This window comes from Malus sylvestris, chromosome 11 (genome assembly GCF_916048215.2).
Source record: "Malus sylvestris chromosome 11, drMalSylv7.2, whole genome shotgun sequence".
In the NCBI taxonomy this organism is placed as follows: Eukaryota; Viridiplantae; Streptophyta; class Magnoliopsida; order Rosales; family Rosaceae; genus Malus; species Malus sylvestris.
The window spans coordinates 27,687,328-27,711,238 of record NC_062270.1 but is presented as its reverse complement, the minus strand read 5'-3'; the positions used below and the strand labels follow the sequence as shown (position 1 = coordinate 27,711,238).

Here is a 23,911-nt window from a genome sequence, read left to right as displayed (position 1 = left end):
CCAAGCCCTTTGCTCCTTGAAATCCTTGAGCCTAGCTTCCCTCCTTGCCTCCTCCACTTTGATAGAATGAGTGCTCATAGGTTCTCTTCAAGTTTCCAAAGTAGGAAACCTCTAAAGATCCTCACCCACTAGTGTAGTGAGAAGGATGAAGGAATAACCAAAAGGGTGTAAGAGATGTTAGTAAAAACCCCCTTTGGTGGCCGGCCTTTGTGTAGTTTTGAGAGCTATTTTTCTTTTGCCTCTTTGTTGTTTTAACACACAAAAACCCTAATGAACAATATCTTATAAAGTTCCTTATATAGACAAAAGAAACCTAGTCAACACTTGACTAAATATCTCACCCTTTCCACCTTAAAGTGGCCGGCCTCTTTGTTGTTTGTTTGGGCTTTGGGCTTTTATTATTTCAAGTCATCCAATGCTTGAATAAAAGCCCAATGGGTTTAGGCCCAATGGGCCCAATTAAACCCGAACGTTTCTTAAGCCCAAAACGATCTTTATCGCTTTTATGATTTCTTTAGACTTTCTAAATTAATCACAACAATTAATTAATCCAATTAATTATTTCCATCATCCATTAGTTACTCACTACAATAGTGTTGTGGCGAACAATCTTTTAGGTTCTAATTAGCAAGACAGTGAGGTGATTGGCATCAATCCAATTGCTTATATTTAATTCAATCACTTAGTGAATTAAAACTTCATTTTAATTCACCTTTCTTCTTTGACGACTACATTTAATCATCTAGAAGAACTCACAAGCTATGAGTGACATCTAACCATATGTCATAGCTACCCAAGCTAATGTAGAAGTTTATTCGAAGAACCTAGTCAGTTGGAATTATAATGTAATTCAATCCTTCTCTAATACAATACTCTCAATCACATCATTAGGGTATGGATATATCATGTCAAACCCCTAATGTGATTATTCCTTCTTATATGATCCAATTGAGTCGTATAGGAACGCTTTCCTTTATTACGCTCGATACTTCGACCGAAGATTCCCGAATCATATCTTAGAGTATTCTTCCTCTCTTATCGAGGATTAGAGATTCCTTGTTGCGCATACACTTGCCTTCATGACTAAGTGGCTTAACCTCAACTATGCCGTTGACATTCTGATAGAGTGACGTTGACATAATCAAAGATTAAGTACTTAACCACAAGACAACGACAATGCCTCAGGTCAAAGGACTACTTACATTATTCCAACCATTAGAGTTACTTGCTTGACATGTGAGTAGACCTCCATGCAAGTACTCTCTTTCGATTGTGTTCAGTGAACTCATTCCCTTAATGAGCACCTACATACTTGTCTTAGTGTCACAACACGAATGGGATGAGACTTTCCATCTTTCCAATTGAAGCGGACACAGTATGTACCGGTCTAAGCATTGTCAGTATCCCTCCGACAATCCAACGACCAGGAACCTTTTGGACATAATGGTTATGTGAAGAAGGTCTCTGTAGTCTAACTTCATTAGATTACTTCTTCAATCGATCCATTGTCCATGGATTCACTATTCAGGACATATATCGTTTATTGAGATAGTCCTGAAAGATTTCTTCCAAAGATTGACTTTCAGGGCATATTTCCAACAAAAATGTGGTTTTTCGTTAAAGTGAACAGTATCGGGAGCTTTTCGTTAAAATTCCCTTTTTTTTCGCCAGAGTGCGCGGATTGGAATACTAATGCCTCAGAAGTTTGGTCAATGACTCAATGGCTCCGAATCAGATTAAGCTGTCTAAACGGACTAACGGTGCCACCACACATTGTTTGGCTCTATAATGGTTGGCAAGGCATGCAGGCTTTGTCGAGATCGACCATACTTGTTCTGCAAGACAAGGAGTCTGATTCAACTGGGGATTAGAGCCCAACAAGGTGTTGGTCTTTGGGGTTGACAAGGAGTCTTGATTTAGTTTTTTGGTTTCCTATATTCTTGGAGATTCCTACAATCTAAGGATTAACATGCATCACAAGTAACCACAATCCTAAAAGGAAGCAATATCTTATGCTATATACACTTTGGGATTCTCTCTATTTAATACGGATTCTCTCTCTGTAATCGTAATCTTTGTGCTGAAATATAATGGCAAGTGGAAAATCTGTGTAGACTTCATGGAATTAAACAAGGAATGCCTCAAGGATCTTTATCCTTTACCCCAAGTAGACTTGTTTATCGATTCCACAATGAGGCACGAGTTGCTAAGCTTCATGAAAGCATATATCGGATATAACTAAATCAAGATGTACGAGCCGAACATGAAAAAAAAATCATTGGTCATTGATATAGGTATGTGTCACGCCCCGAACACGAGGTCGGTGAAAAATATTATCCCCACGCCCGGGGCGAGAGTAAAAGTAAAATAAAACGAAAAAACTAAACTTCTCTTATTCAAATAATCCGAAAATCCTTACAAGGTGCACAAAAATAAAATAAAACTCTTAAATCCCTTGTCTAACACAATCTCAGCTTGTCTATCACCTGCCTTGCAAAAAATTATGTCATTTCATCTTTCACATGTATCACATTATATGTTCAATGAATAGTATTTCACAAGTACACCCAAGAGAAGCATTTATCCAATTAGCATCAAATCACATTAATCAACCAATAACATGAATAATAATACAGCATTCCACAAAATTTAATATGATCTATCTCCATAAAGGTCTGTCGTATTTCCCTTAACTGGATTCCAAAGCAAGCAATCACGTACCAATCACATTGAACATTTTGTAATGACCCGACCCGGAGTTGGTGGAAAAAAAAAAACCTCACGCCTGGTGCGCGAACTAAAAAAAAAAGAATAAAATAAAAGGAAATTGAAACGGGATGAAAATAAATTAAATTCCTCTTATAATAACTCGGATGAATTTTAAGGTAATATACATGTTGGGCCAATGAGTGAGTGCCACATGGTATCCAATGAGTGGCTACAGAAAATTTTTGTTGGGTGGGCTAGCTAAAATTATTAGCATGTAATCATATGATATTTTTTTTTGCCTACAAACATTATATAATAATCTACATAAAGTAAGAACATGAAGTACTAATCCAAATGAGTTTATTAATTACATTCCAACTAATTTTTACACAAATAAAACATGCATTAAAAAAAGCAATAGAAAGAGAACACATATGATCACTTTTGTTGATAACAAGTACCCAAAAGAAAAAACGGTTAGGGGATACCAATTCAAGTTGTGTCGTAGATATTTGTAATGGAATTGAAATATTTTGCTATTATCAGAATTGATATTGTTGTCGAGCCCTTTTTATTAGTAACAAATACAAGAACCATGAAACATGGACCATTCCCAAAATCTTTAACCCTAATAGACAAATTCAAGGACTAAAAAAACAAATTAACCTAACAATTGAATCAAGAAATAAGTTAAATGAAGAGATGAAGAACATACCTAGTGTTGAATTTTATTAGAAAATAATTTGATGGTGATTCCGTTGACCCTAAAAACTACCAAGCCTACGTGGTGCGCAGGCCGAGTAATCTATAAGCTAACTACATCCTTCGGGTGAATGCGGGGCGTGCCAACTTGTCGGTCGAGCTCGGCCGAGGAGTAAAATTTGTTGATGTTGCGTTGGGTGTGCTGCTAACTTCTTGATCTTACGATTGTGGCCGAGGAAGGAACACGTCTCGGCCTTCGGGTTCTAGAGCCTGAAGACAAGGTTGCTAACTTAGCGAAGTTCAATATCCAATTCGGCTTCCAATGTGCCGAATGTAGTAACTCGTAACACCTCACTTCGCCGAGAAGGCTGATGAGATGACCTCGACCAATAAGGATTCAGAAATCCTTCTCAACCGAGACTTGGATAGGTAATCAACCGTCCTCGCCGCAGTGCTGTTGATGCCAATGGAAGATGCTTCGAGATCGGTTGATTCTACGGTGACAGAGCTATCTATGCCGACTTAAGATATCACCGGTTGCTTTCACAGTGCTGTTGATGCCAACGGAAGATGTGTTAGCGAAAAGAGAAAATAAAAATCTCAAAGTTGTTAAGAGAGTTTGCGCAGGGCAGTTGTGTGTTGAATTGGAGGTCCATTTTCCCTTACCATTGCGTCTGTATTTATAGCCAAGTTTCCTTGACCGCCAATCCAAAAGAGTCCTTTTCCGAATATACTCCAAAACAATACCAAAACAACTGATATTATCTTCTAATATATTTCGGCAGAAATCTTCTTAGTCTCTTTATGCCCGTAGTCTTCTATCAGATGAGCAACATGTGTCCCTTTGAAACCCTTTCACACGGCAAGCATATCATCAATTCTTATGACTTTGCTTTTAATCTGACAATACCATCACCATGCTCTAAAAAGCCCATGTTTTCCTTCCAAAAAACCCATGCTGCCAGACTGTCACCTAGTCTAACTAGAACTCTATTTCCACCACATTGATCCAGGTGTATCCATGCACGCAAAATAAGATGGAATATAATCCCAAAAAACACATTTACGTGGCCAAAACCAAAAGGTATATACCATTTGTGCTTTTCATGATAATCATCTCATCCTGCATACATATTTATCTGCTGTCGTGCTTTATGCATATCCCCGTATTCCATCATTATTCAAATCAATTGGGATTTAGACAAATATCAGGTTTAAATAATTCAATATATTACTAAGAGATAATATCATGATTAAAATCACAATATTATTTCTTAATAATAATAATTGAAAATTATCTCAACCACTTCATCATCCCACGGTTTAAAAATGGTACTCATCTAACGGCCTCGACTACACGGGCCGATAGTGTAAATTTGAGTCCAAACAGATTCATAGTTTTTCTTTTCTTGGGAAAGCAACGCAGCTTTGGGGAATAGGGTAGAGGGTTTTTTTTTTTTTTTTTTTTTTGAACAAATAGGGTAAAAAGCATGGGGAGTAGGAGAAACCTAATTATGTATTAATTTACTATTTTTAACTTTTAGCCTAAAAATAATAAAATTATATATAAGGTAATAAAAGTATTATTTGACAAAAAAAAAGAAAGTATTATTTATAAATTAAGAAACACATTAACTATTAGTTTTGGCAGGATTTGGATGGGCTATTATACCTACAATAAGCAACAACAAGCTCATATATAAACTATTATAGCTGCAGTTTGTTAAAATCCTCTCTAGGCTACAACCCACTATAGCCGTGGGTGTAGCTCCACCAGTGGCTAGCTTGCCACGTGACAGCAGCTGGAGTTAGACAGCAAGGGGGCGTGAGTATGTGTCTCTATCATGTTATACCTTTTAGACTTAAGAATGTAGAGGCAACCTATCAAAGGATGATGAATCGAATCTTCAAGGAGAAGATCGGAAAGATGATATAAGTATACATCGACAACTAAAAGAAAGGTGAATAATAAGCACCTCATTCATCCGCAAGAATCTTTTGACGGGGTGTGCTATCCACACACCTTATTTTACTTCTCACATACCTCTTGATAATTTATATCCGTTGATCTTCTTCAATTCATTCGATCCGACAATTGAAAATTAAAAAAGTGTGTGAGAAGTAAAATGGTGTGTGTGGATATCACACCCCTCTTTTGACCTGCCCCAGAAATGCAACATCAAGCTTAATCTGAAAAAAATGCACCTTAAGAGTAGCATCAATAAAATTTTTTAGGTTACCTGGTTACCAAGCGCAGAATCAAGGCTATTATGGAGTTGAAGTCCCTCAGACAGTGAAGGAGATTTAAAGTTTAATTGGAAATCAGTTGTTCTAAGTCGATTTCTTTCAATGTAACGGACAAGTGCAAGTCATTCTTCAATGCCATCAAGAAGTATAAAGGTCTACTCTGGACCAACGAATGTGCATGCATAGGCCTTCACGAAATTGAAGGAGTGCCTGTCTAATCCACCACTGTTGTCCGAGCCAATTGTTATGCCAAAAATTGGTATGTTTTAAATTTATACTTGCAAGCGTACGAATCTATTGAAATATAGAGGAGTGTAAGTACAAGGTTGAATTCACAGAGATTTTATGAAAATGATGAAACACTAATCAACTCCGCCTATGTCTTACATGGCCGGTCCCAAGCCCGGATAAAGGAGGAGGGGGAGGGCGTCAGGTAGTCGACAGCCGGCACTCCATGATCACGTCGAATCCTTATGAAAATGAATCCAGAACAAAATCGCGCTAAAGCTAGGGCGTCACCCGTAAGTGGCGCGCTGTGTGGCCTGAGCACAGTGATAAGTGAGCAAGGGTCGCTGTATCTCCATCGGCACCCGGATGCAGTGTTAAATGAGCAAGGGGGCCATAGAAACTTCTTTTCGAACGACTCCACTCAAAGTTGTTTGGGAGCATATGCTCCTATCAACTTTACCCGGGACACACAAAAGAAGTACTTTGATCCTATTAGACGGGGGAGGGTGAAGAAGCTAGGACAGAAGGGTAGAGTTCAAGAGAGCAAAATGCGTTTAGGAACGTGGAATATAGGAACCTTAACGGGAAAATCTATGGAAGTAGTGGAAGTTATGGTGAGGAGAAGGATAAATATTATGTGCCTACAAGAAACTAAGTGGGTTGGTAGTAAGGCAAAGGATCTAGAAAACTCAGGGTTTAAACTTTGGTATTCGGGCACAAATAGAACGAGAAACGGTGTTGGCATCATCGTGGACAAGACCTTGGTACAAGATGTTGTAGATGTCAAGAGGGTAGGAGATAGAATCATGGCAATCAAGATTGTAATAGGACAAGAACTTATCAATGTGATTAGTGCGTACGCACCTCAAGTAGGGTTGGATACGAGTTCGAAGGAGAAATTTTGGGAAGATCTTGGAGACTTGGTGCAAGGAATTGCTCAGACGGAGAAGTTATTTATAGGAGGAGATTTAAATGGACACGTGGGCAGGGAGACAGGCAACTATGGAGGTTTTCATGGTGGCCATGGTTTTGGGGAGAGAAACGAGGATGGGGAAGCTATCTTGGATTTTGCAATGGCATATGATCTCTTCTTAGCCAACACCTTCTTTAAGAAGAGAGAAGAACATGTGATCACCTACAAGAGTGGGTCGTCAAAAACACAAATAGATTTTCTTCTAATGAGGAAAGGGGATCGTATAACTTGTAAGGATTGCAAAGTTATACCAGGAGAGAGCGTGGCTAATCAACATCGCTTGTTGGTGATGGATGTACATATCAAAAGAGTAAGACAAAAGAACAAGACTTGGAAGTGCCCAAGGACTAGATGGTGGAATCTAAAAGAAGAAAAACAAGCCATTTTCAAAGAGAAGGTAATCACCCAATGTGTGTGGGATAGAGAGGGGGAAGCTAGCCAAATGTGGGATTCCATGGCTAGTTGTATCCGAAAAGTAGCAAAAGAGGTATTAGGAGAGTCCAAGGGCTTTGCCCCACACCAAAAGGAATCTTGGTGGTGGAATGAGGAGGTACAAACAAAGGTGAAGGCTAAGAAGGAATGTTGTAAAGCCTTATACAAGGAGAGGACTGATGAAAATGGTGAAAGGTATAGAAAAGCGAAGCAAGAGGCGAAGAAAGCTGTCAGAGAAGCTAAGTTAGCGGCTTACGACGATATGTATAAACGACTAGATACCAAAGAAGGAGAGTTGGATATCTATAAACTATCTAGAGCAAGGGAAAAGAAGACAAGGGACCTAAACCAAGTGAGGTGCATCAAGGATGAGGATGGAAAGGTTCTTGCTACAGAGAACGCGGTTAAAGACAGATGGAGAGGTTATTTTCATAATCTTTTCAATGAAGGACATGAAGTGAGTGCTTCTTTAGGGGAGTTGAGTAACTCAGAAGAGTGTAGAAACTACTCTTTTTATCGTCGAATCCGGAAGGAAGAAGTGGTTGTAGCTTTGAAGAAGATGAAGCATAAAAAAGCAATAGGCCCAGACGATATACCAATCGAAGTGTGGAAACTTTTGGGAGAGACAGGTATAACATGGCTCACTGACCTTTTCAATAGGATTTTGAAAACGAAGAAGATGCCAAATGAGTGGCGAATGAGCACTTTGGTGCCTATCTACAAGAATAAGGGCGACGTACAAAATTGCATGAACTATAGGGGTATTAAGCTAATGAGTCATACAATGAAGCTCTGGGAGAGAGTCATTGAGCATAGATTGAGGCAAGAGACACGGGTTTCGGACAACCAATTCGGGTTCATGCCAGGGCGCTCAACCATGGAGGCAATCTATCTCTTACGAAGATTGATGGAAAGATATAGAGATGGGAAAAAGGATTTACACATGGTCTTTATAGATTTGGAAAAAGCGTATGATAGGGTCCCAAGAGACATTCTTTGGAGGATTTTAGAGAAGAAAGGAGTACGAGTAGCATATATCCAAGCTATAAAGGATATGTATGAAGGAGCAAAGACTGCCGTAAGAACTCATGAAGGACAAACCGAAAGCTTTCCCATAACTGTAGGATTACATCAAGGCTCATCCTTAAGTCCTTACCTTTTTGCGTTGGTAATGGATGAGTTAACACGACATATTCAAGATGATATTCCTTGGTGTATGCTTTTCGCAGACGATATAGTGTTGATAGATGAAACTCAGGAAGGGGTAAATGCAAAGCTTAACCTTTGGAGAGAAGTGTTGGAATCTAAAGGTCTTCGCCTAAGCCGATCAAAGACAGAATATATGGAGTGCAAGTTCAGTGCAAATGGAGGCCAAAACGAGTTAGGGGTGAGGATCGGAGATCAAGAAATACCAAAGAGCGACCGTTTTCGTTACCTAGGATCTATCTTGCAAAAGAACGGAGAATTAGATGGAGATCTCAACCATAGAATACAAGCTGGATGGATGAAGTGGAAGAGTGCATCCGGCGTGTTGTGTGACCGCCGTATGCCACTGAAGCTCAAGGGAAAATTTTATAGGACGGCAATAAGGCCGGCGATGCTGTATGGCACAGAATGTTGGGCGGTGAAACATCAACACGTACACAAAATGGGTGTAGCGGAGATGAGGATGCTTCGTTGGATGTGTGGGCACACGAGAAAGGATAAGATTAGGAATGAGGATATCCGGGGTAAAGTAGGAGTAGCCGAAATTGAAGGAAAGATGAGAGAAAATCGGTTACGGTGGTTTGGACATGTGCAAAGAAGACCTACTGACGTTCCGATTAGAAGATGCGACTATGGGACAGAGGTTCAGGGCCGAAGGGGTAGAGGAAGACCTAGGAAAACTTTGGAAGAGACTCTAAGAAAAGACTTAGAGTACTTGGATCTAACGAAGGACATGACACAGGATCGAGCACAATGGCGTTCTAAGATTCATATAGCCGATCCCACTCAGTGACTTGGATTTTCCAAGTCTCCAACCGAGAAGTTTTCCTCACTCGGGAAATTAAGGGAACACTACCCCAACCTACATGCTCCACTCAGAAAGCTTCAACATACAAGCTTTAACAAAAGAAAATTCAAAGAACTTAGCGAAGAAGGCTTTGGTGTATTTAACACAATACGTTGAAATGAATGAAAGCTTATTTATTGATATCCCCGATAAGCTACAAATATGTACATATACATGAGTCAAAATAAGCACACAAGAGGGAGCCTTCACAAAGGTTGCTTAGGAGAAGTCTCAGCAGTCGGTAGAGCCCCAGAAAGAGAAGGCACCGGAGGGGGATCATTTGGAGCCTCAGTACTGGACAGAACCCTAGAAGGAGGAGGCATCAGAGGTTGATCATTTGGAGCTTCATTACGCGGTACAGCCCCAGAAGACGAAGGCAATAAATGCCTTTGGAACAAACCCACAAATCTCTGATGATCAAGTAAAACCTGACCATCAGTTTTCTTCATCTGGTCAAGCTTCCTCTTCATGTTTGTAGCATAGTCATGTGCGAGCCGGTGCAACTGTTTATTCTCATGCTTGAGCCCTCTAATCTCCTGTTTGAGACTCATCACTTCAGCCGCCAATGATTCAACTTGGCGGGTTCGAGCAAATAGGCGTTGGGCCATATTAGACACAGAACCTGCACACTGAACACTGAGAGCCAGCGAATCCTTAACAGCTAACTCATCAGACCGTTTGGAAAGTAGTCTGTTATCTTTGGGAGTGAGAAGGTTCCTGGCCACCACCGCAGCGGTCATATCATTCTTCATCACGGAATCCCCAACGGTAAGAGGACCAGTAGGGGAGACGAAGGATGGGCGCCATATGTTGTCTGGAGAAGGCGGGGCTGCCTCTTCAACAAGGTTCAAGTCAAAACGACGGTCGGAGGGGCCAGACATTTTCAAAGGTGTTGAAGAGAGAAGAGGTCGGACAAATCAAGATCTTAGAAGTGCAAGAATGAAGCTTCTACTGGTGGAGATTCAAGTGTGCTTTGGAACTTAATGCCAGCCCCTATAAAAATCTGCACTCGACGAAGCTTCAGAAATCGAAGAGGCGCCTGCTCAGAAATCGAAGAGGCGTTTGCTTTCTCAAAAGCTGGGCTGCTTAGAGATCACGAGGGTTGATCTCAGAAATCGAAGAGGCGTTTGCTTTCTCAAAAGTTGGGCTGCTCAAATACCACGAAGGCCGATCTCAAAAATCGAAGAGGCGCTCGCTTTCTCAAAAGCTGGGCTCCCCAGAGACCACGAGGGCCGATCTTAGAAATCGAAGAGGCACCTACTTTTCCAGCCTTTTCCAGCCTTGTCAGCACCTGTCACACGCACACTCAGTTTTGCGGAAATTATGGGCATTCTGTCAAAGACTTCTGGGGAAGTAGAAAACACATGAATCTTACTGTTCAATCACCCACTTCCCATACGCAACAATAGCTCATGGGTACCACAAATAACTTTGCCAAAATTCTCTGCCAAAGTTGAGCACGTGAAGCTTGCAGCTCCCACTACATCGCTCTGACCAAGAAGGGTAAAAGAATAGCAAAGAAACAGCACTAACAAAGTTTAGACCCATAAATTTTGACGGTCTAGCTACCATATTATTACCCACAAGGGTAAAGGAACAGTACCACTGCTGGATAATTGGAAAGTCCCTGTGTGTCAACCTCTGTGCTTCGTGGCAAGGTAGACTAGCAAACATGCCCAACCTTTACTCACATTCGAGAAAACACTCCCAATAAGATTGCTTGCTCCAAAATCGAAGAGGCACCGTCCTCCGAATCTCGAGAGCCAGACTCCCAACATGACTACTTTCTTAAAAATCGAAGAGAGGGTAAAGGAACAGTACCATTGCTGGATAATTGGAAAGTCCCTGTGTGTCAACCTTTGTGCTTCGTGGCAAGGTAGACTAGCAAACATGCCCAACCTTTACTCACATTCGAGAAAACACTCCCAACAAGATTGCTTGCTCCAAAATCGAAGAGGCACCGCCCTCCGAATCTCGAGAGCCAGACTCCCAACATGATTACTTTCTCAAAAATCGATGAGACACTGCTCCCCGAATCTCGAGAGCCAGACCCCCAGTATGATTGCTTTCTCAAAAATCGATGAGGCATCGTTCTCCGAATCAATCGAAGAGGCGCTCGCTTTCTCAAAAGCTGGGCTGCTCAGAGACCACGAGGGCCGATCTCAGAAATCGAAGAGGCACCTACTTTTCTAGCCTTGTCAGCACCTGTCACACGCACACTCAGCTTTGCAGAAATTATGGGCATTCTGTCGAAGACTTCTGGTGAAGTAGAAAGCACATGAATCTTACTGTTCAATCACCCACTTCCCACACGCAACAATAGCTCATGGGTACCACAAATAACTTTGCCAAAGTTCTCTGCCAAAGTTGAGCACGTGAAGCTTGCAGCTCCCACTACATCGCTCTGACCAAGAAAGGTAAAAGAATAGCAAAGAAACAGCACTAACAAAAGTTTAGACACATAAATTTTGAAGGTCTAGCTACCATATTATTACCCACAACTGTAAAGGAACAGTACCACTGCTGGATAATTGGAAAGTCCCTGTGTGTCAACCTCTGTGCTTCGTGGCAAGGTAGACTAGCAAACATGCCCAACCTTTACTCACATTCGAGAAAACACTCCCAATAAGATTGCTTGCTCCAAAATCGAAGAGGCACTGTCCTCCGAATCTCGAGAGCCAGACTCCCAACATGACTACTTTCTCAAAATCGAAGAGAGGGTAAAGGAACAGTACCATTGCTGGATAATTGGAAAGTCCCTGTGTGTCAACCTTTGTGCTTCGTGGCAAGGTAGACTAGCAAACATGCCCAACCTTTACTCACATTCGAGACAACACTCCCAACAAGATTGCTTGCTCCAAAATCGAAGAGGCACCGTCCTCCGAATCTCGAGAGCCAGACTCCCAACATGATTACTTCCTCAAAAATCGAAGAGACACTGCTATCCGAATCTCGAGAGTCATACCCCCATCATGATTGCTTTCTCAAAAATCGAAGAGGCATCGTTCTCCGAATCTCGAGAGCCAGATACCACAGACCACTTTTTCAAAGTGCTCTGACAGAGTTAAAACATGTGAAACTGGCAGCTCCCACTACCGTGCTATGACCAAGCAGGGTAAAGGAATAGCATTACTACTTGTTGTTAGGGAGACTCCTATATATGTCGACCTCCATCCCCAACGGACAGGCAGACCTGCAAAAATGCTCAACCCTTCATCATATCTGAGAGGGCACTCCCAACGAAGCCTTTCGAAATATTCAGCTTTCTTTCCCCCCGATAATACCTCTGCAAACAAGCTATACTAGAGCAAGAATATCTCATATCATCAGGGTTAAAAGCAAGAGTATCCCATATCATGCTTTTTCCCTGTCTTTTCTTTTGGCCTTGTTTTTACCTGCAAGACAAGGAGAAAGAGAGCAATCAGTCAGCACTTGGAATCAAGCTTCCAGCCAGGAACTGACTGCCTGGAACCCCTTACCTGATTACTTACCTGGCATTGCTCTCGAGTACTCATCTTCAACATCTTATGTTTCCAGGGAAGATTCCGCATCTGCTTGAGGAACAGATAGGGCAAGTGCGAAGGATACAAGGAAGCATGTGGAGACAAGCGTAACAGCACACGTGCCGATACATTCATTACTCTGTCAAAAGCAAAAGTATCCCATATCAGCAGGGTGGAACGTACTCTAGATTTGATGGACTTGTTTTGACCCTCAAATTCTTCAGTCGGCCTTATACTCTGGAGGAAACCAGAAAACCCTCCAGCTCAGTTCAAGAATAAGCCTGTGGAAAGTTACTTCTTCAAAAGCAAAAGTATCTCATATCATCTCTTCTCATTTTTCTTCTCTTTATCCTTCATGCTGCTGCAAGATGGGGAGAAGGTGAACAATCAGTCGGAGCTCTGATTGTTTACCTTGTCTGTCACCTCTTTCAGCAGACCCCCTAGCTCGGCGACTTGGGGGACTCCTACTACATGGTTTGTATCGCGCTTGACCAAGCCTGAAACTACAAGTAAGCTTCAAGTGAAATTGATACATTACCTTGTGCATCTCCACCAGTTAAAGATACCACCCCTGGATGGAGGAAGAGTACTTCCAGAGAAGATGCCACATCTACCTATGAGACAGATAAGGCAAGTCAAGACGACACCACACTCCGATACTTAGAAGTTTCGTGATTACGAGATCATTCTCCCACAATATTTCCTAATGTCATTTGTACTAAATCATTCACTTGTACTCACTAAATGAGAGCTTGAACCTATGTACTTGTGTAAACCCTTCACAATTAATGAGAACTCTTCTATTCCGTGGACGTAGCCAATCTGGGTGAACCACGTACATCTTGTGTTTGCTTTCCTATCTCTATCCATTTATATACTTATCCACACTAATGACCGGAGCAATCTAGCGAAGATCACAAAAAGCGATCGTTTTCGCTACCTAGGATCTATCTTGCAAGAGAACGGAGAATTAGATGGAGATCTCAACCATAGAATACGAGCTGGATGGAAAGAGTGCATCCGGCGTGTTGTGTGACCGTCGTAGGCCACTGAAGCTCAAGGGAAAATTTTATAGGACGGCAATAAGGCTAGCGATGTTGTATGGCACAAAATGTTGGGTGGTGAAGCATCAACACGTACACAAAATGGGTGTAGCGGAGATGAGGATGCTTCGTGGGATGTGTGGGCACACGAGAAAGGATAAGATTGGGAATGAGGATATCCGAGGTAAAGTAGGAGTAGCCGAAATTGTAGGAAATATGAGAGAAAATCGGCTCCGGTGATTTTGAACATGTGCAAAGAAGGCCGACTGACGCTCCGGTTCGAAGATGTGACTACGGGACAGAGGTTCAGGGCCGAAGGGGTAGAGGAAGACCTAGGACAACTTTGGAAGAGACTCTAAGAAAAGACTTAGAGTACTTGGATCTAACGGAGGACATGACACAAAACCGAGCGCAATGGCGTTCTAGGATTCATATAGCCGACCCCACTTAGTGGGAAAAGGCTTTGTTGTTGTTGTTGTTGTTGTGATGAAACACTAATCAAACCCGAATTATAATTTATTGAAATCAGATTCCACTCCTATTAATCCATAAATTCCTAATTATTTATCTAACAATTCCCAACTCACTAAGTAGCATTAAACATAGTTAAATTCTTCTTCGCTTAAAGGTATGAATTCGAAGCATCACATGTAAACTAATCATTGAACTGCATAAGACCAAAGCATGCCAACCATCGTATGTGAAGAATAATGTTTGAATGACTCATGATCAAAGTAATTCATAGTTAAGAACTACAAAATCAAGCATGGTTCAATGAAGTTTGGCTTCAAAACTATCAAGAATGCATGACATTAAAGATGAAAAGAACAAAAACTTCCTTTCACCATTTGAAGCAAGAATCATAGGCATTAAGATTATTAAGGGAATTGAACAGATAAAAAAAGAAGATGGTTGTTTCCTCCTTAGGTTAAGGAGTTTAGCCACTCATAGTCACAAAATACATAAACTAAAGTGTTTGAAAGACACGGAAAGAGAGATAAAACAAGGGGCAAATTGAAACTATAGAATGACTTTCCTCCCATTTTATGCAAGGTTCTAAAAAACGCTAGGCGCTAGTCGGGCGGCGGGCTAGGCTAGGCGGGGTCTAGGCGGGCGCCTAGGCGGCCTAGGCGGATTTAGTTAAATTTCTTGTATATCTTGTAAATAAGTGCATATTGACACTTACATAAAATTATACTTGTATGAAATTCATGAATAAGATAATAAAAGAATGATAAAATACAAAATGAGTATCTAACAAGTCCAAAATTTAAAAAAACATTAAGCATATATGTCATATAACTTAAGACATTTTGAATGATTATATCTAATTTTTAAAAAGTAAAAGTAAAAATCCTACGTAGTGAGTTGGGTGGTTCATAATAAAGAGAAAATTTTGATGTTAATATGGGTGGTTCATAATAATTTACAAAATATTTTTTAGAGATCATATTAATTTATGTTGAATTTAAAGAGAAATAAATGTGTCAAATATGTGGATGTGGAAAGGGCACCCTAGGACGCATAAAGATGGGACTCTGTCACTCTGCACCAATACTTGATGGTAATGGCAATTACAGCCTGACACTCCCATGATTTTTTAATGGAAAAATCAATATGAGGACTGACAGCCTATGACTTTTTACAAAAAGCAAGTAATTTGATGCTAGTTGTCCAAATTTGATTGGAGAGAAACTAAGAAAAAAATTAAATAAGAAAAGTATGTGGAGTGGTCAGAAAGAAAGAGAGAGAAAGTCATCGTCTTCGTCTCCTCTTCGCCAAACCGAGAACCAGAAACTGAAACCCAGAAAAGCAAGAATGCAGCTGATTTGCATTCTTGAAAAAACTTAACAAAACTGAAATTCCTGGACCGCCTAGGCCACTCAGTCGCCCGCCTAGGCCGCCCAAGGGCCACCCAGGCCGTCTCGGCGGCCGCCTAATCCCTGTCCCGATTTTGCTCCCGATTATGAGTTAATCGCCACGGCCGGCCACCGCCCAGCGCCTAGGCGGCCGCCTAGGCCGATTTTTAGATCATTGATTTTATGTAGCTCCTTTCTATTATAAAAGAGCTGGAAGTCCAAGTCTTGCAATTATCTAGCAGCTACAACTTACTTGTAGTGGGTGAATTTTTTCCTCATTTTCTTGTAGTGGTGATTTTTTTCCTCATTTTCTTTTACTTCCATCACTTCTTGTCTTCATGAATTCCTCCTTTTACCATTTGGTTAACAATCAATACATGATTATTACTCCCCCTCGTCGCTCTAAACTCTTCTTTCATTCACAGAGGCTAGAAATCCAACTTATGCATTTATTGGGCAGCTGCTACAGTTTCCTCAAAACATGCTTCGATGCTTCAATGCTTTGAGCACACAGAATGCTACAGTGAATTGATTATCCCCAAATTTGGATTTGTTACATTAGACACATTTGGAGAAACTTTCATGAAAAATTCGTCTTCATTTGAGCAGTTTAAGTTGACGTTTTGAGCTCTATAATCTGATTCAAGATCATGAGCTATGAAATCTGGATATCTGTCGGTGTGGGATGCACTGGGAATGTTACAGAGCTTAGACTGATGCTAATTTTGGATATGTTGGAGTAAAAAATTTGATTAAGTGTTGAAAAGAAGACTTACAACATAGTGATTTTGGTAGCAGTTCCGAGTCAACTTGTATGTGCTCGAAACGGCACGACTTAAATTTAACGGAGTAATAGCCACACAAATCCCAGCTTGAGCATTTTCCAGGTTGTTGAGTCCGCTAGCATTGGCATAAAATGCTTGTTCTTTTCATGTGGGCTAACAACAGTGGAGGAGGCGCAGAAGAAAGCCCCTTCAAAATACTTGCCGTTGTGGACGAAGAAATGGCTAGAGTAGAATGCGGTCTAGAGATTGTTACCTTCACCGGAGTTAGCATTTTGTTGTTGTTGTTGTTGCTCTTGTTGTTGTTGTTGTTGTTGGTATTGATATTGTTGCTGCTCCACCACTTATTCTCTTCTCACCTCCGCTTTCACAACAGAGTTATCTGGGATCTCAATAAAACTTCGTCGTTCACTTACCGACGTTTCTCTCTTCTTTTCTCTCAACTCTTTCTTCTCGACTTGGGTGTTTGACGTCATTGCCTCTAGGGCCTTAACCTCAATCAGAGTAGTCCCTCCAGCACTAGAGGCCTCGTCAACTTTACTCTTAGAAGTTTTTGATCCCCCCTTCATTGGTAGACTTCCTATTGAGCGGAACTATCTCTAAACTTCCTTAGAGCGGCTTCGTTGGACTTCTTGCCCTTCCGTTTCTTCTTGGACTCATTGGGCTCTTCAACAATATGCTCTTCTTTCTTCGCGTCCACTTCATCGATCCAGAGTTGCTCTGGAATAGGAATCTCAAAGCAATGTCTAACGATGGCGTCTCTTCCATTGGCGTCATTTCACTCCGAAACGATAAGCCATCTCCAATCACAGTGCTCTACTAGAATTATCTTGAAGGTCTGTTAATGAGGTGAGGGCGGCAAGGTCCGAAGTACCTGATGTCATTGTTGAACTTCAAATATATAAACGAAGTTGTTGGATATTTATCAATAATCAATACCATTCATATATATAAATAAATTCGAATATGCTAACAAACAATAAATTACAACTGAATATATTAACAGAGCATGAAGAAACGAAAACAATATTAAGCAGATAAAAACAGTGATTGAGGCTTGCAATAGAATTCCACCCCTACTCAGTGCTTGTAATTTGATGGACGTCTACTTTACTAAGATTCAACGATCAAACCAGGATTCTAGCATTGAAACCTTGGCTTCTGGCGAATATCTTTGTGGTTATCTCAACAAGAAGGTTTTGGGATTTTAGAAGGAGAATCCATTTTTTCTATGTTCTAAATGCCATGTAGATGAATGTATATATAATGCACATATGACTATTCACTACAGGTATGACTATGGGATGCAACTTTTGGAAGGCATCTGCTTAGAGGTGTGCTTTGCTTTTTGGCGTTCTTTCATCGTCTCAGACTCCATTCAAAAGGATGAGTGTGTTGATTTAAATATTTTTTTTTAATTAAATCTGAATTTATTTACAAAAGGGTTTATATCATAAATGGTCCTTAAAATTGACCATACCATCAAGATGGTTCCTGAAATTGAAAATTGATCAATGTAGTCCCTGAAAATAAGTGTTGCAAATCAATGTGGTCATTTAGTCACAGTTTAAAAAAAAAAATGCTATGTGTTGATGTAGCACATAAATGAGGCCTACTAGATGCAAGACTTTTTATCATAAATGGCCCCTGAAATTAACTCACACCATCAAGATGGTCCCTAAAATTGAAAAATGATCTCTGTAGTTCTTGAAAATAGATGTCGCAAATCAATGTGGTCATTCCCTCACAATTCTATCAAACATTCTATTATGTGCTGATGTGGGTTTAATATTTAATTAAAAAAGTTGTCAAAACACCTTTTTGCACAATGAGATTATCTCTAGCCAAAGCTCGCCATTCTCAACGTCACCAAGATCACTGGGAGAATGCCCACCAAGCTCTCCATGATTAAGGTTGTGAGGCTGTTAATCACTCAAATTTTAACAATGGAGTCACAAAAGTCGTCACCAATCTAAGCCATAACCAAAGGTTGTCTCAATCCTTGTCGAATTTGATGAAATGGTGTCGAAGGGTGTAAAGATGGGTGTCTTAAGAATTTTTTTTTCTAGAGAAGAAGAGACATCGAAGACTACCACAGATGGAGATAGGGGAGTGCGGGTTGGGATCAGAGGTGATTACGGGACCGAGTTTCTGAGTTAACAACATTTTTAATTAATTATTGAATTATTAGACCTATTTCTAATTTAATTTTTATTTAGTTAGACTTGTGGGTCCATTGATGTGCCACATTAGCACAAAATAAAATTTTGACAGAATTACGATGGAAATACCACATTGATTTGAAACATTTATTTTAGGACTACATCGATCGATTTTCAATTTTAGGGACCATCTTGATGGTGTGGGTCGATTTCAGAGACCATTTGTGAAAAAAAAAACCAATTAAAAACTAATGATTAATTACTGGATTTAATATTATAGCACGAGCCCCAAAGCCCATCTTTTGACAATTAAATATATTTTAATTATATATTTAATTATTACACACTCAAGCCCAAACCCAAGGTTGAAGCCCAATTTTGCTTCCAATTGTCTATCTTTCCCATCACTTTGTATGACGGACAAGATGTTATGAAGTCTGAAACTTCCCAACTTGACCAATGTGGGACAAATGACATGGAGGGAAATTTCATCTCAAAACCTTCATTACCCAACGTTTGAATGCAAATGTAAATGAAAATGTAGATGCTAGGTTGCCTATCAAAATTGAGAGAGAATAGGCATGATATGCATCGGGGGAAGTGTCTTTTGGACTTGAACTTACCCTAGTGAAAACATATCGGGTTTACTTGGTGACCCAGTGGATGTGGAAGATCTTGAATTATTCACCGTAGCAGTAAACTGTGACAATATGCTACACATGTATCATGCCTACCACACATCAATTCGGTTGGTTGTGTACATGTTTGTCCGAATAGATCTCAGTTTTCGTAGGAGCTTTAGAGAATTTAGCCTTTTTTTTGTTTGTTAAACAATAGATTTTGTTATAATAAATGTTAGATTAGCCACCTACGGGGTTCGAACCCATGCCATCATGCAAGTGGCCATTTACCATAGTGAAGAATTTAGCCATTTCAATTCTCACAAATGCAACCCCATTTACTCCTATTACTCATATATAAGTGACATTAATTAAGAATAATATGCCATATTCCTCTTGATAACAAGATATTAATGTCATAAATGCGACCCCATTTGCTCCTATAAATGCAACCCATTTACTCCCAAGCCCCATCTTTTGACAATTAATTATATATTTAATTATCACACACTCAAGCCCAAACCCAAGGTTCAAGCTCAATTTTGCTTCCAATGGTCCATCTTTCCAATCACTTTGTATGATGGACAAGATGTTATAGAGTGTGAAACTTCCCAACTTGATCAATGTGGGACAAATGAGATGGAAGGAATTTTCATCTCAAAAACTCCAGCAAAAGTATCCTGAACTTTAACTCTGGAGACATTGCCTTCCCATTCTCTATCGACTACTAGCACATCCTTCTACCAATCTTTGTTCTGCTTGGGTAGATTGGTAATGTACGTATCCTAATGGAAGCTTCTCCTTGCTTAGAAGAAGTAGTGAGTACATGTGCTTTGTACAGGACCCATAACTCTTCGATTTTAAGCTCCACACCATATCACTTGTTGAGGGGCTCAAAGCAAGTGATACTCTGGTAAGATGCCTGAATAAGGTTATAGAGAGAGTTTGTAACAGACCAAAACCTCTTTGGTGAAGACCGAGATGGAGAACTTGAAGCCCAAATCATGATTCCAAGGATGGATGCTGGTGCATGGCCTATATGGGTTAAATGGATCCGGCAGCGGGGTGAGCATATCTTTGTTGACTTCCCACCTGACATTGTAGTCATTCAACATTTCTAGCCTCACTTGATGAAGGTGTTATAGTCCTCTTGATTGTGAATTCTGATCATCGGCTGCTCGTAGAGAATATGATAATTAGTTGCAGGTGTTGGTTGAACACTAGAAGAGGCAATTTTTTCTCATTGAAAAAATGAAGAAGAAAAAGTTAGAATTTTGAGAAAGGTTGAAGGTTTTTAGAGCTTTTTGCACAAAAGAGTACTTAGAGGATTTGGAGGTAGTGGAGAAAAATGGGAAGGAAAATAGGAGATATTTATTAAAAAAATATTTCAAAATCGTGTAGTCGTTAAATTAAGAATGACTCGCCATGAGATTCATGAATTTGATGGTTGGAACCTCTTGGAACACAAAAAGTAGCCTCTTGGGCTTCGTGCATACGCAATATGACGACCCATTATAATTAATGTCTTAATGGCACGATTTCCAAAATCACACTCCTGATTTTAGAAAATCTTTGTTACGTAGCGTTAGTAGTGAAACCAAATTGACATGTGTCAAATAATTCCAAACGACAAGCTATTTTGATTTACTTCGAAAGGTATGGTCCTTGGGTAACTATCCATCCTCAAGAGAACGCCCTTCAATGCATCATTGAGGGCATTTTTGGGACCATGATTTTTCCTCGACTGGAGTAAGGCGAATCGAGATACTAATGCCTCATGAGGCCGATCATGGACTCAATGGCTTAGAACCAATTTAAGCCACCACACCCTATTGAGCTCTGGAATGGTAGGCAAGGCCTGCCAAGATCGACCAAGCTTGTTCCTGAAAACATAGGAGCTTGTGTCATGGTTCTTCTATAAGTCGCATAATGTGGGACCCTGATTTTCTAGAACCAAGACATGCAGCACCTTAGGTGGCAAGGAAGACCGGGATGCCTATATCACGTAATGCTTAGGCGAACAAGCTTAGGGGTCATAGTCAGATAAGATCAGCCCTAGTCATAATCGAATCAACCTTAGTCAGACGAAGTTAGAATACCAAGCGAAGTCAGACAGACTAGGCTTAAACTCATTAAAGATATTGTCTCCCAAGTAAGGAAACCCTAATTAAAGTTAAATTAGGATATCTTAAGGATTATGCAACATAGTCATAATTCTAGGACGATTGGGTATCTCATCCTAGATTTCTTGCTAGATAGTCTCCTGATCTAATGAAGATTACTTTCCCTACAAGAACTCTCAAGATTCTCATAAATACATTAACTTGAGTATTTTTCAGGAGGCAACTATCTCCCTCGCTAAGAGAGTAGCTATATCTCTCTTTAGGACGTTCACTTTATTCTTTACAAAACTACCATAGATATCTACCTACAGTTAGATATATCCCTCTACAAAACCATAACACACTTATTCTCTCTATGCCTAATAGAGGCCTTTACACTGCCGTTTACGTGTAAACACGCCCATGGAGAATTTATCTCCTAACGCCCACCATAGGCTATTCGTCAATGATGGTTTACTCCGTTCTTTCATAGAACTACACTCGTGGTTTGATTCTCCTTCCCGGAGATATGTAGGCAATCCTTTGTGAATTCAACCACACCCCCAATCAACCCTATTCTCTCCTTGCCGGGGATCATGGATAATTTCGACTTGGTTATCGCCTCTGTCTGTAGACGTGCACGAATTTGTTTCCAACAATTGGTGCTATCACTGAGAGTGAATTCATATTGCCCCGTCCAAATCACTATATCGACATGCAAATCTACTTTGGGCAAAAAGTGATCAAACGAAGGAATCTTGGAGCAATTTCAATTAGAGTGGATTTGTGAGATTTTCAAGATAATTGTGTCAAAATTCCAGAATTTAATTCCACGATGTTTGGCCGTGGCGAAGAAAATAAGGCCCAGCGTGTCGCTTTTCCATATTGACGTTTCATGACGTTTTGGGAATTTTAAAGGTCAAGATGGCATATTCTGAGGAATGTCCCTTCTAGGGATTTGTTGAGGACCATTTAAGCTTTTAAAAAGAGATCTTTTTGAATCAAATTGGTGTTGATTTGATGGTAAAAATTCTATCCGCGAGTGACAACAAAAACAAGGACGACGGTCACAACTACTTCATGACGGATTGAAGAATCACGAATCCAACTCCATACGATCGGAATAAGAGTTTTATTGCAATGCTCAGGTTTTCCTAGAGGAACAGAAAAAGGGAGGATTTCCAATACCTTTATTTATTTTGTTCTAATATCTTATTACTTTGAAAAATTTAAATCGCTTTACCATGAAACAAAGAGCTCGACCTAACTATTTGTTATCGTTTTTTCCGAAGGGAATATGTGCTAATTGCACATCCCTTCTCCTTGTCAAATCCTTTGACGTTGGACGAGCTAGTAACTCCGACAACGACACAGCCTCTCTGATGAGCCTGACAAAGTCCTAAGACGGGGAGAAGTACACTGGAGGCAAGTCAACCCTAGAAAAGATATAAAGTTCAACTCTAGAACTCTATGCGGGTCAACACTTCACCTCAAATTCGATTCACAATCCTCTCGCCGGAAGTCTACTGCAACTCAGATTGATTCGTAGTCCTCCCATTGTTTTTCTTGCCTTATCAAAGTCTGTAACTAGAAATGGGAATAAAATTCACTTTTGGAAAAACAGCTTTGTTCTATGTTTTACTGATATCATTCAAAAAACTGTATGTTATTGTTAATTGGTGGGGTGAAATGTTTGTGGTCGGAAAAAAAATCGAAGGGGAAGAAGAAGATGCATAAGGTTTTGCTATATTTTGTTTTCTAATGTTTAATTTGATTTTTTTTTCTATTTATTTATAATGGCTTTTTACTTTTAAGTAATTAATCATAAGGGTGAACTTGTCGTTGAAGGGGTGAGGTGAAAGTGAGATTGGGTCTATAGGCCAGATCTCCACTAAACCACACCCTTTCAGCCCATTGGCACCGAAAGATCAAATATGTTGAAGTTTCAGGGTGCATTTTGCATATGGGGCACAAGGGATTGGGGCTTAGCTTCCTACGAAATAAGCAATCAAAGGTGGGGGAGTGCATGATCAATCGCCATAGAAAGAGCTTGATTTTAGGGAGTGTGTTGCAGCCCCAAATCCTATGCCATATGTCCGGATTAAGACTGAGACGAGCATGTCTTGTTGGATCTAGCCTTAGACAAAGCTCTACAATGAGCCCAATGATACCTAGTTTGACACAGAACTCACAAGATTTTGATAATGGCCATATGAATCTATCAGCTGTGTTACCGCTGCCTTAGAGGATTTTTTAAATTTCTCTAATTTACGGAAATGAGAGAATCAAACTTGAGTTGTGTAGGCACATTACCCTAGCCAACTTGCCTAACCCACGTTTGCTCATAGTGGAGGCTTTTCAAACCCACCAAGCATGCATTTGTGGACGAAATTCCAACCATTCCAATAAATTTAAGGGGCATTTTAGTTTAAATACCAAATTCAAAAGAACTTTTGTTAGATACTAGTTAAAATACTATAATTTTTAGTTTAGATA

The 23,911-nt window shown here is 40.1% G+C and overlaps 1 long non-coding RNA gene across 1 annotated transcript in view; it reads right to left on the bottom strand.

The window, feature by feature from the left end:
• Positions 1–4,794, bottom strand: part of LOC126589724 (uncharacterized) — a 52,303-nt gene extending 47,509 nt beyond the window's left edge. Inside the window, exon 1 of the long non-coding RNA XR_007611903.1 lies at positions 4,078–4,794. This is a non-coding gene — a long non-coding RNA (uncharacterized LOC126589724). The remainder of the gene's footprint in view (positions 1–4,077) is intronic.
• Positions 4,795–23,911: the final 19,117 nt, after the last annotated feature.